Here is a 10916-nt window from a genome sequence, read left to right as displayed (position 1 = left end):
ATGCAACTAATCAAGTGGTCTTCTCATCCAGTGCTATTGACTCAAGAAATAATTGCAGAGTGTCCCTCACGCATGTCATTCTTGGAAACAAAAAAAAATGATTGAAGATCCATTAGCTGATCTTTACAAATGCGTGGAAATCTCGTCCTCTCTCTCGCAAGCTTGAGGTTCGACCCGATGCGCCCACTGTGTTTCGGCTTCACAACTCTGTCATGCGGAACTTCTGGCACGTCGCTCGTACACCGTAACAACTGTTATTAGCACTTTAACCATCTCAGTGGCCACGTGTTTTCTCTTTAACAGCGACGTTGGCTGCCTGTCGCTACGTTTGTCGCCCACATGGATAGGAGTTCTGTCGACGTCGTATGATTTCCTCTGATATGGCCGCCTGCTTTGTCTGCAGTCTCGATTCTACAACGTGGGCAAGCGGTAGCGGGAGTCCGGAATCCGCCGAGGCAGGGGCAGCTGGCCAGATGCGCTCCGACTTGACGCCCTCCTTGCAATGGTGGCTGGATTCTGAAGGCAACTCTCTCCCCCCTCCCTCCACTCAATCGTTCTTCTGTTGGAGAGCGCTTCGGATTATTGAATAGAGAGCAGTAGTTCAGCCCTCATGCGTTTTCATTACTTGAAGTGACTTCTTCATTTAAGCCGAGCCGCGGGCCTTCATGGGCGCAACAGAGCTAGAAAGAACGGATTGAATAGTGCCAATCGTCCCGAAAATTTTAAGCAGTCAGAACAAGCAGCCTTGTGTAATGAAAATGTATGGTCTGCAGTTCGTCACCGATAATAGCGTGGAACTGCCATGCGTCACACTTCTTGAGCCGCTGCGCAAAGCTGGGCGTAACTGAACTGCATCAGCCGCAGTGAAGCGTTGCGCATTCGCTAGATCAAAAGCATTAGTTACCTGCTGGGCGTGGTTATGATTACCAGGAGAGCTGAACCCTTCTCTTGTTAGAAATTGGGCGCCTCGCAGCGCGGTTCTAGCAGAGCCCGAGCAGCAGATCTGGCCACCGTTCATGTGTTACGAATCACATTGAGCGCGATAGTATATTTACGGACGCGGTTCACATCTCCCTTCTTACGCCCTCTTTGGAAGGATCGATTCAGCAGATGAAATTGTGAATTAGAGGTGATTACTTCGGCGTAAAAAGCGCGTGGGCTCGGACTGTTTCACGAGGGGATAGTGAAGGCTACTGGAAAGGGAAACTTTAGCAAGATTGCGGGATTTATTTGAAGCGTGCAACTCTTCTATTTGTTATATCACTACGTTGTTTTCAGGCGGCGTAAATGAAATGCACTAACGTGGCTATCTGGGCGTGTTGGTTTAACATGATTAGGAGAAGACAGCGCGGTGTACACACGGACACAGGGAAGAGTACTTGACACACACGAGCGCTGATGTGGAGGAGTACTTGACACACACGAGCGCACATATCAGCGCTCGTGTGTGTCAAGTACTCTTCCCTGTGTCCGTGTGTAAACCGCGCTGTCTTCTCCTAATCAGAAGGCGTAGTTGAGGGGAGTGTGGGATTCAAGGTATAATAAATACACGCTTGACAGTAAAACACCCGGTAAACACCAAAAACGAGAATAGAGTATTTTACAAAAGAAGATCTGCAACGTAATTATTGCCTGGAGGAACGAAAGTAGTGTTTCAGTTGCACGGTAAATGAAAAAAAAAAACGTTATTGATACTATTACTTGAAGGTTGTACTTGCCGTTTGTCCGCTGTATAACGAATGGCGTTTGCCTAAAATAGGCTATAATCTGAGTTCGGAACGTGTAGTTGATGGCACTAGTCACGAACTAATCGCAGATATAAAAATGCAGGATGATTATCGTTTTTGGTATTCGTAATATAATGATAAATTTTATGATAAGCTGATAATCTGGGCGTTTTTCTTCGTAAGGCTAACTAGCAAATTGTAAAGAAAGATATGCCTTCAACACCAGACGCACGACCGAGTTATTCACATTGATGCGCACTCCACTGTATTGTACTGAAACTGGCTTACTATTCTGAAGTTTAAATATCAATCCCACACTAAACAGGCATAACAGGAACAGTGTAGTAAAAAAATGACGCCGTAAGCATCCAAGCATAGGGTTGTAATTCTTAACTATGTATTATGAGTTGCAAGAAATGTTTTTGGTTTTGTGAAGCCCGAAACAATTTTAAGTTGATAACCTTTGTGGGAGTAATTTGAATTATGAGAAGGACAAGCTTGCGGAAAAAAATTGAGCTTTACTGTCAACCCTGTAGAATCGCATTGTTCCCGTCTTGCGCACACTACTAACGTTTTTGAGATCAGTCCGCACAACAAAAGTTCTAAAATAAGTAGGAGAAATTAAATCAATAAAAATTATATGCAAACTACCAAATAGCAAAATGATCTGAAGGGGCAAAAAAATTACATAAATTTAAGAGAAGCACAGGACAAGCACAGAAACCTGTGGTACCCTAGGGGTTACGTAATAATGTGGAATACAACTCCTTCATTGAAGAATTTAGTTTTCCAGATGAAAAGTTTGTATGAAATGTAGAAAGGGGTGCTATGATTTGTCAGTCATGCACATAATTAGAGATTGCCTAAATCAAAATTATCAGAACAATTTTTACAATGCTTCTGAAACGTATTTTCTCCGATGGAGTAGAAATGCCTTGTATAACACAAATTAAGTGTGTCTCGCAAGATAACGTCTTGGAAAATCTGAGTTTTTTAAATAAAAATTTTATCATACGCAGAAAGAGAAGTTCCCGACCTACCGACCGACTGACTGAACGACTGACTGACTGTTAATCAACGCCCAACTAAAACTGCTAGACCTCGAGATTTGAAGCTTCAGGAGTACATTCCTGTTATTGCGTAGCCGCTCTCCAGGGACGTAGCCGCTCTCGTAAAATATACCCCTCACAGGAAAAAACGGGGAAATATTTTTGCGAATTTGTAATTATTTCGCTGAACCTTTCAGTTCACGAAGCAATTTTTCATATATATGTAGCCTGCAGGAATCTCTAAATACCGCCTGAAGGTTTTTCCCTAACCAACACTGGCAGGGCGAACTTGCATATCGGAAAAAAAAACTACGCGTTTTTAAAGATTGCTAAATATAACGTACCCTGATTGATATATTCAATTGATGTGTGCTAATAAATACAATGCACAAAAGCAATTCTAATCAGTTCCCCCGGTGACCCCGCTGAAAGGGCGGAAAATATCTTTCTACATTACACCCCTGACGTGCCGAAAATACCTTATAGGTGACGTCGACGCCCAGCCAAAACCTATTTGCACACTAGCGTACAACTTGTGCCGCCCTATCGATGGCTGGCAGCGGCGTCGTGCCGCAGCATTCAGGAGCAGCGCGGCGCGCCACCACTCGCGGCCGTCGGCAGGGCGGCACGGCAAGTTCTACGCTAGTATGCTGGTTCTGTAGGATTCACATTTCAGGGGTAAGTTTTACCGTAATGTAGACGCTCTTATGGTTGAGTTTCTCCAACTCACCCTGAGGTAAGAAAAAGAGTGAAATGATTTTTGACAATGTTTTCAATTAGAGGGCTCTTGAAAATTGAACAGGTTTTTGTTACATAAGTACGTCATACAAATGTCCAAGAAATGTTTTTAAAGGTTTTTTCACAGAAGCCCCTTAATAGGGAGAATCAAGATTTTAGAAAATTGCGTGTTTTTTGAGAATTTTGAGTTGACTATACCGCATGTTAATATAGTCAATTTGTTTTGCCTAAGAATGCTGGCGATACAAATATCTTAAACCCAATTTCGCAATTTTGTTGTCAACAAACATTGGATGAAGAGAACAGGATTTCTTTAATTGTACCCCTCAGGAAGTAGAGATCAGTTCAATTTACGCGCGTTCGAGTGGCGCGAGTATTATGTTGGGACTTTCTGTAGCCACACGGTTGCCGTAAAAGCCCATGTTATCTATGTAAAAACTCTCACCGATGCTATTTATCCTACCTAAAGTTATAAAACTTCCAATTGGAACGAAGTTGTTTGAGAATATCGTGTTTGTACAATTTGTTTCAAGATACTTCATACAAAATGCTGTTTCCCATGCCGCTTCCCACGACCACGCGCTCCGGCGCTCATGTAATGACAGCTGGCGGAAGTTCCTAATTGTGTAGAACCTCACAGTGAAGAAACAAGTGAATGACGAACTATGATAACTGAACACGTGTTATACTCATCAAGGAATTAGTGTAGTTCGCACCTAGGCCTCGGCGGGTTCTTCCTCCGGTAGTCAAAAAGTAACCAAGGTTGAATAAATATTGTCGTACTAAAATTACAAAAAAGGTAATCAGCGATATCATTCCGAAATTATATATATAAGTGATATGAGAATCTACAGACCTCTATCACAGCACCACTATTCGCATGTTTTATTAGTCGGAAACTATTCAAATAATGTGTTACAACGTCTTACAAGATATTGTTACGAGGAAAGAAGAGGGAACACAATGCACCCCACTATTCCCATTATTTACTGTAGATAGCAAAGCAGGCTGGAATCTGGCGTGATCCTCGTCTTCCTTCCCGAGCACAAAAACGTCCCTCGTCGTCGTCGTCGTCATTCACAACACCGACGGGTAACAATAAAAGGGCAATGAATCTTCCTGTATCTTTTTGCACTTTGTGGTTGATGCTGACCATGCCTTATGACGCGGAAATCTTCAGTTTTATAATCAATTTCGCAAGATTATCCATATTGACCAATACAGATTTCATGGCGAGAAGTTAGAAGTGAACAAGAAAGGGCATCTAAGCTACAGTCGCGTGCGGAAACTATTCTCAAAGCACTGATTTAACGCAGCAGACCTTGACAGTTAAGATTGCTACATCATTTCGGCCGGCTATTGTAATAGCATGAAAATTTTAGATGCAACGCATCTCTTTAAATCGCCCTGTTCCGCGTCGTTGTCGTGGCGTAGTCCGCATCCCTCCCCCATTCTCCTCGCCGCGGCAGCTGCGCGCTCCGCCGCTCTCAACGCAGCGCCATCTGTGCGTAAGCGCGGTCAGCGCGCAGCTTACGCTCGGCTGCGCTCGCTCCCGTCGCCGTGCCAGCTGTGCGTTACAGTGTTGCGGAATGGGCGTCCCCATTCCATTCCAATTCCATTCCGGGGAATTACAAGTTGCCTAAATTCCATTCCTTTCAATTCCTCGGAATGCCGGAACATCGCCCCTTCCCACTCCGGGAATGGCCGGGCAGTTCAATTCCATTCCTCTAATTCCTCAACGTTTTATCGGGTGATTATCAAGTTACCAATGAACCCACCGTTAAGCTGATGTTATTATACGCGTTAAGAACAGCTAAAATACGCAAAACACATAACAAAGGTCGAAAGATAGTGGCTTTGTGGCATATCTCGTTCAGTGCAATCACCCTAATAATTCCCACAGGGACCGTTCTCCAGGTAGTTATTATAGTATTTGCATGGTCAGCACGTCTTTACGAGTTGTGATGCTTTATTATTGTTTAAGTGTGAATGTGTTAAAGCTAACTTGACGACATGTTCTATTTTTGTGCTGACAAAAGAATGGTTGAAGAAGACATTATATTCTTTAAGCAGTAAACACGCGTATGGAGCGGTCGTGAGCATGGTTAGAACTATAATTTTGTTAACGAGGAACAGAACCTTCTGATCTGGTGGTATCAGTTGGAAGAATTACCGCTCGAGCACCTTGTCCTGCCTTTGCACCAAATACGGATCACGGGTCGCACAGGTCCTCAGCACTTACGCATGTCAAGCGCGCCTTGAAAGCACAGATAGGTTCAGAACTTCCTGTGTTTGCGTGTGCGCAGGGATGCAATGTCGCCCTTGCCGGAAAGCTTAGTTACGTGCGTCAGGTATCATCCACTGCGCACGAGCGAAAGTTCAGGCTGTGGTTAGAGTATGCGTGACCTTTGTATGGGTGTCTCAATGAGAACCAATGCGCAGGGAGAATTCTTTTTCTCTCGTTAGTGTATACTGGGATACTAATACTAATCTGCGTCTTGTTTTTTTTTCTTTTAAAAATTTGGAGATTGTTCACACTTTAGCACCACGCAACCTTTGGCTCTAGCTAACTGAAGAAGAACTTAGAGAATGCGTTGCGGCCTTGGACTCAGCAAAACTGAGTCCAAGGCCGGCGTAACTAATTGTATAACTGAGGCCTGTATAACTAATTTGAGGTGTTGCATGCAGTGGAGTAGCAATGAAGGTTCCCTCAAGTGTCCTCTGGTCTGGGCGATCAACCGAAAGAAGAGATGTGAAGAAAAATGATAACGATAATAATAGGACACATTCGGTAGCCGGTAAGTCTAGTGTTGTGGAACTCTCTACGCCAGAAAAAAGTGCGTAGGTGTCCTCGTTGATATGTTGTAGGGTTTAACGCGCCGACGCAACGCAGGCAATGAGGCGCGCCGTAGTGGAGGGCTCCGGATTAATTTTGACCACCTTAGGCCGAGATCTCGTACACACGGGCGTTTTAAATGCAGAGCATTTCTTAGCCTCGCCTCTTCCTGCGTCGGACGGCGTCCACAGCTCCGCGTCCGCAGCAGGTGCGCGCATGCGTCGTAGTCAGCCCGTTAGCTCGTCACCCCCGGAACGCTCCGTCGCGGTCTCGGCCACGGCCGGGCTGGAGGAGCGGCGGGCGCGCACTTTCATAATGAAGTGCGTGCTCGCCGCTCCTCCAGTCCGGCCGTGTCTCGGCGTAACAGGTGCGTGATAGCAGCGCGGTGGGGCGTAGAAGAGCGCGCGCTGCTTGCGCATGCGCGCTCTCCCCCCCGTACCGCTCTCCGTCTACTGCGCGCGCTGCAAATATAAAGCCGCTAGCGGTCGCTCGTGCTTCAGTCACTGCGTTGCTCCTTCCTTCCTTGGTTGACGCTCGCTCCCACGTTTACTCGTGTCTGCTACTCCAGCATCACGGAAGAAGCGATGGAAGCAGCACTGCCTTCAACCAGTACTGAGGCCCCAATGCTCTGCATTTACTCGTGTTCCCCTCGCGGGAAGGCGCGGGAATTTTTTTGCTTTTCGCCTCCATCATGAAAGCGGCCGCCGCGGCTGGGAATTGAACCGTGACCTCGTGCTCAGCACCACAAACAGGTTTTCTCGTGAGTTTTATATGCTGCAATAAAGGTCTCACGCTACCGTGAAAAGTAAAAAAAAAAGTTTATTTTGGTTTCATTCATCAAAATTACGTAACAAAATGGTGTGAGCCAAATGGGCGCTTCGCCGTTCAGTTCTCAAAACACGAAGTGTAAATGATGGCTGCTTCAACGATCAGTTCTAAGAACAAAAAAAAGTAAACTAATACAGTTGCCTTCTGCCTGCGTGTTGCGCTTGACAATCGAGCTGCTTAAAAGAGGTGTTTGAGAGCCGGTTTCGCTTCGCTGTCTGTCATTAAAAGAGATGCCGTGGAAAGCACGCGTTCCACGTCAGCTGACGTCACATTTACAACGGAAACTGCCCTTGCGAGTCGGGAAAGCAAGGGAAAGTGGCTAGCGTTCACTTTCCGTTAGGTCGGAACCGTTTAGGAACAAAGCTTGCAGCGTGCAGCTTGCAGGCGCAGGCGTGACCGCAGTTCCAATCACATGGGCTCTCCTGTTTCGGGTGGATTCTCGAACCAATATTTTAGGCCTTCGTAGACGCTGCTTCGGGAAAAGGCGTCCGAGTGTCTAGACAGGAGGGCCAGTATTGCAAAACGTCCTGGAGGAGGAGGGAGGAGCGCGAAGGAAGATGAGGTGTAAGTTGATATGCGAAATTTCGCAGTGAACACAAGCACCGAGCCAGCGTCCCGATGACGGTGAGGCGGGATGCGATCACCGAAGGTTCCGGACGCAAAAAACAAAAGTGAAGCGTGGGGAGACAGCTCGCAGCCGGGGCTAAGGCACCTCCAAGGTAAAAAATCACAAGGCGAAGTTGGTGGGAGAGATAGGGGGGATTCAACCGCGGTAGTTCCCCACGACGAATACCAACGGCTTAGAGCCGCGGTTATTATTCGCAGAATCGTGATGAACTTCGTAGCAGCGCTGTATTTAAGGACATAATTGTAGTAGAATCGCTGCTTATAAATATACCGTGCGTGTAATCAGCCAATCGATTTTAACAGTACTGAGTTATTGTTAAATTCAAGGCTCCGGCTACTAATGTTTGAACTTGGGCTGGTGGGAACTTTTGCGTATTTTTACATTTTTGGCAAAAACAGCGAGTGGAAGGAAAAGTGCGCTTTATTTCGGGAAAAACACATGTAATTCCATTCCCATTCCACTCCGGGCAAAAGGAGCTTAATTCCATTCCCATTCCATTCCTTCAAGTATTGTCGCCATTCCATTCCCATTCCATTCCGGGGTCGCAAAAATGTGGAATGATTCCGGATTCATTCCAATTCCGGACTGGTAACTCCGCAACACTGGTGCGTTAGCGCGCAGCTTGCGCTCGGTTAAAAATTTACACCGTCTTCCCGCGAGGGGAACCATGGGGTAGATGCGACGCATCGGGGGTGAACATGCTGCGTAAATAGGATACCTAACAACAGCAATCCACACGCTGCCATCGCTAACATAACGGAAACGCAACGGCAACCCCCGATGCGTTGCATCTACCCCATGGTTCCCCTCGCGGAAGATGGTGTAAAATTTTAGTTAAACGATGGATTTAAATTTTTTTCTGTAAGGTGTGTAAAAAGCGTATCATTAGGGACCAACACGTTTGCTTCCTTAGGTGCACCTCAATAAGTAGGTGAACAGTTGCAATCCGGAGATAAGAAAACTACAATATTGCATATTTTATCTTTACAGAGTAGCAGCTTCCGGTTTTATCATTTTAAGCAATTCTTTATATGAAGTTGAGCGATGGCTGCAGCAAATTACGCGCCGAGGTAGGTATTTATTTTTAAGTAAATATTCGGCCTATAAATTAGCTCGATAAACCCGTGTCCTTGGGCACAGCAGCACAACCTCCAAGCCAGCGAGAAATAGTGCTCAGATAACTTCCGGGCTTCTACAAAATCACAAGCCGTAACATCACAGCCCAAGACAACATTACGTACTGCCGATACCAAGATATTCTGGCTCGCGTTGTCGCTTACAATGTTGCGTCAGAATTGTCAATGTTTCATAACTATCTAGCTAACCAGGCACTGTTGTATTTCGAGCCCCTGAAAAAAAAAAAAAAACTCGCGAGAAAAAGCAGCCGTGTCGGAGGAGTGTCGAAATCTCCGTGGAGCCATTATATAAGCAACCCACAATTACTGTGGAGACCAGAGAGCATTATAAGGCCGCAAGGAATAACCCTCAATCTTGGTTGGGAGATAGCTAATGCCATACGAAATACATGAAAAATCTTTATGGAGTACAGCTGTAAAACGTCCGAACCGACATCTAACAGTCTATGAACACATGCCTGACCCTTTTCGGGGTTCTGACAAATCGCGTATTCGTGCTTCACATTACTTCGAACCCTTTATCCTGTAGCTTCGTTTTAACTGTGAGTTCTCAAGTATGAAGCTTAACAAGGAATACTCAGCTCCCCCTACTCCATGAGCTGCAGTCTGTTGACCCTCTTAAAAATGGTTGACTGTTACTATACAATCTAATGCGAAATGTGCGCACAACGCAAACTGCAGTCTTCTCCATCACGGGGCATAGCTACTGCGTCTCAGGAAGCGATCGCGGAATGAGCAAAAGCGCGGGGGCACGCTTTTCTGCCGTTATATCGCAACCCGTCACCGCCACGGAGCATGTTGCCATAAATCATGTCTGTACCTCCCACACAAATGTCACGTGGATCGGATGACCCGCGCAACGAGGAGGACGTGACGCCCATCCACCGGTTGCCTCACTCGCTGTTGAGCACTCACTCCTGTGTGCTGCAGTGAGCTGAGACGGCTGTGACTCGTGGGTTCTGTCTACGGAAGGGATGGTAAGCTTCTGCTTCGGCAGCGCGAACTGCGCATCAAGAAGAGACCGCGAACTGCGTCGTAGGAAGTGAAGGCCCATTATCGTCGAGCCCACGACGCAACGCGCTACTATGGCGTCATTTCGCAGCGCGTCACCACCGCCCAGCACGTCTCACTGCCTCCCCCTCACACTTTCGCCATGCGTCGCCGCCGAAGAGCGTCTCATGCGGGCTCACCGTACAGTCCTCCCCCTTACACTCCCGCTTCACTTCTCTCTGTACTTCTTTTCGGTTTCCGTAACCTCTGACCTAAGCAATGTATCGCTGAAATGTGTTCTCTCTCTCTCTCTCTCGCTCTCTCTCTCTCTCTCTCTCTCTCTCTCTCTCGCTCGCTTGGTTACGACGCCGACGCCGATTTCAAATCACAGTGGCGGTCGCCGAAGTGCTTCACAGTAAAATTTCTTGACGCAGGCCTCCAGAGTGCAACGTTATGCAAAGCCCGAGAGGGAATTAGTTGTTACATATCTTTATACCTCTTTATACGTAAAATGTTACACAGGCATTGCATGACAAGCGAGTAAACAAACATTTGACCGATGAGATAACCTCAGTAAAACAACCTAAAATTCCTTCTTCTATGCTTCCTTATGAGAAAGAGCACAAAGATGCAGATACGTCTTACGATGAATTCAAGCGCTGCAGCAAGTAAAATTTGAGTGATGTTCTCAACTCACTGGCATGTGCAACTTTGTGGGGTGCAAAAGCTACAGAAAATTGTCTATGTACGGCCCCACAGTAGCTTTTTATAACAAGTCTAAGACTATGAATCGGGTCTCCAGCATGAGGAAGGTCACGTATCGAATATTGTGGGTCAAGATAGCCGCCACCGAACATAAAGCCCAGTTACGGCGTCTGGTTGTATAATAAGTTCAAGTATCGCAAGTAATCTTAACACGATGGGTCTTGTTTTGTTGTGAAAAATTGTGATTGAAAGATGAGATTTAAAAATCCATGGCCGGTA

The sequence above is a fragment of the Haemaphysalis longicornis genome, unplaced genomic scaffold, assembly GCF_048455015.1.
Source record: "Haemaphysalis longicornis isolate Haplotype H1 unplaced genomic scaffold, Haemaphysalis longicornis Haplotype H1 scaffold_7, whole genome shotgun sequence".
NCBI lineage: Eukaryota > Metazoa > Arthropoda > Arachnida > Ixodida > Ixodidae > Haemaphysalis > Haemaphysalis longicornis.
Note: the sequence above shows the minus strand (reverse complement) of the source record.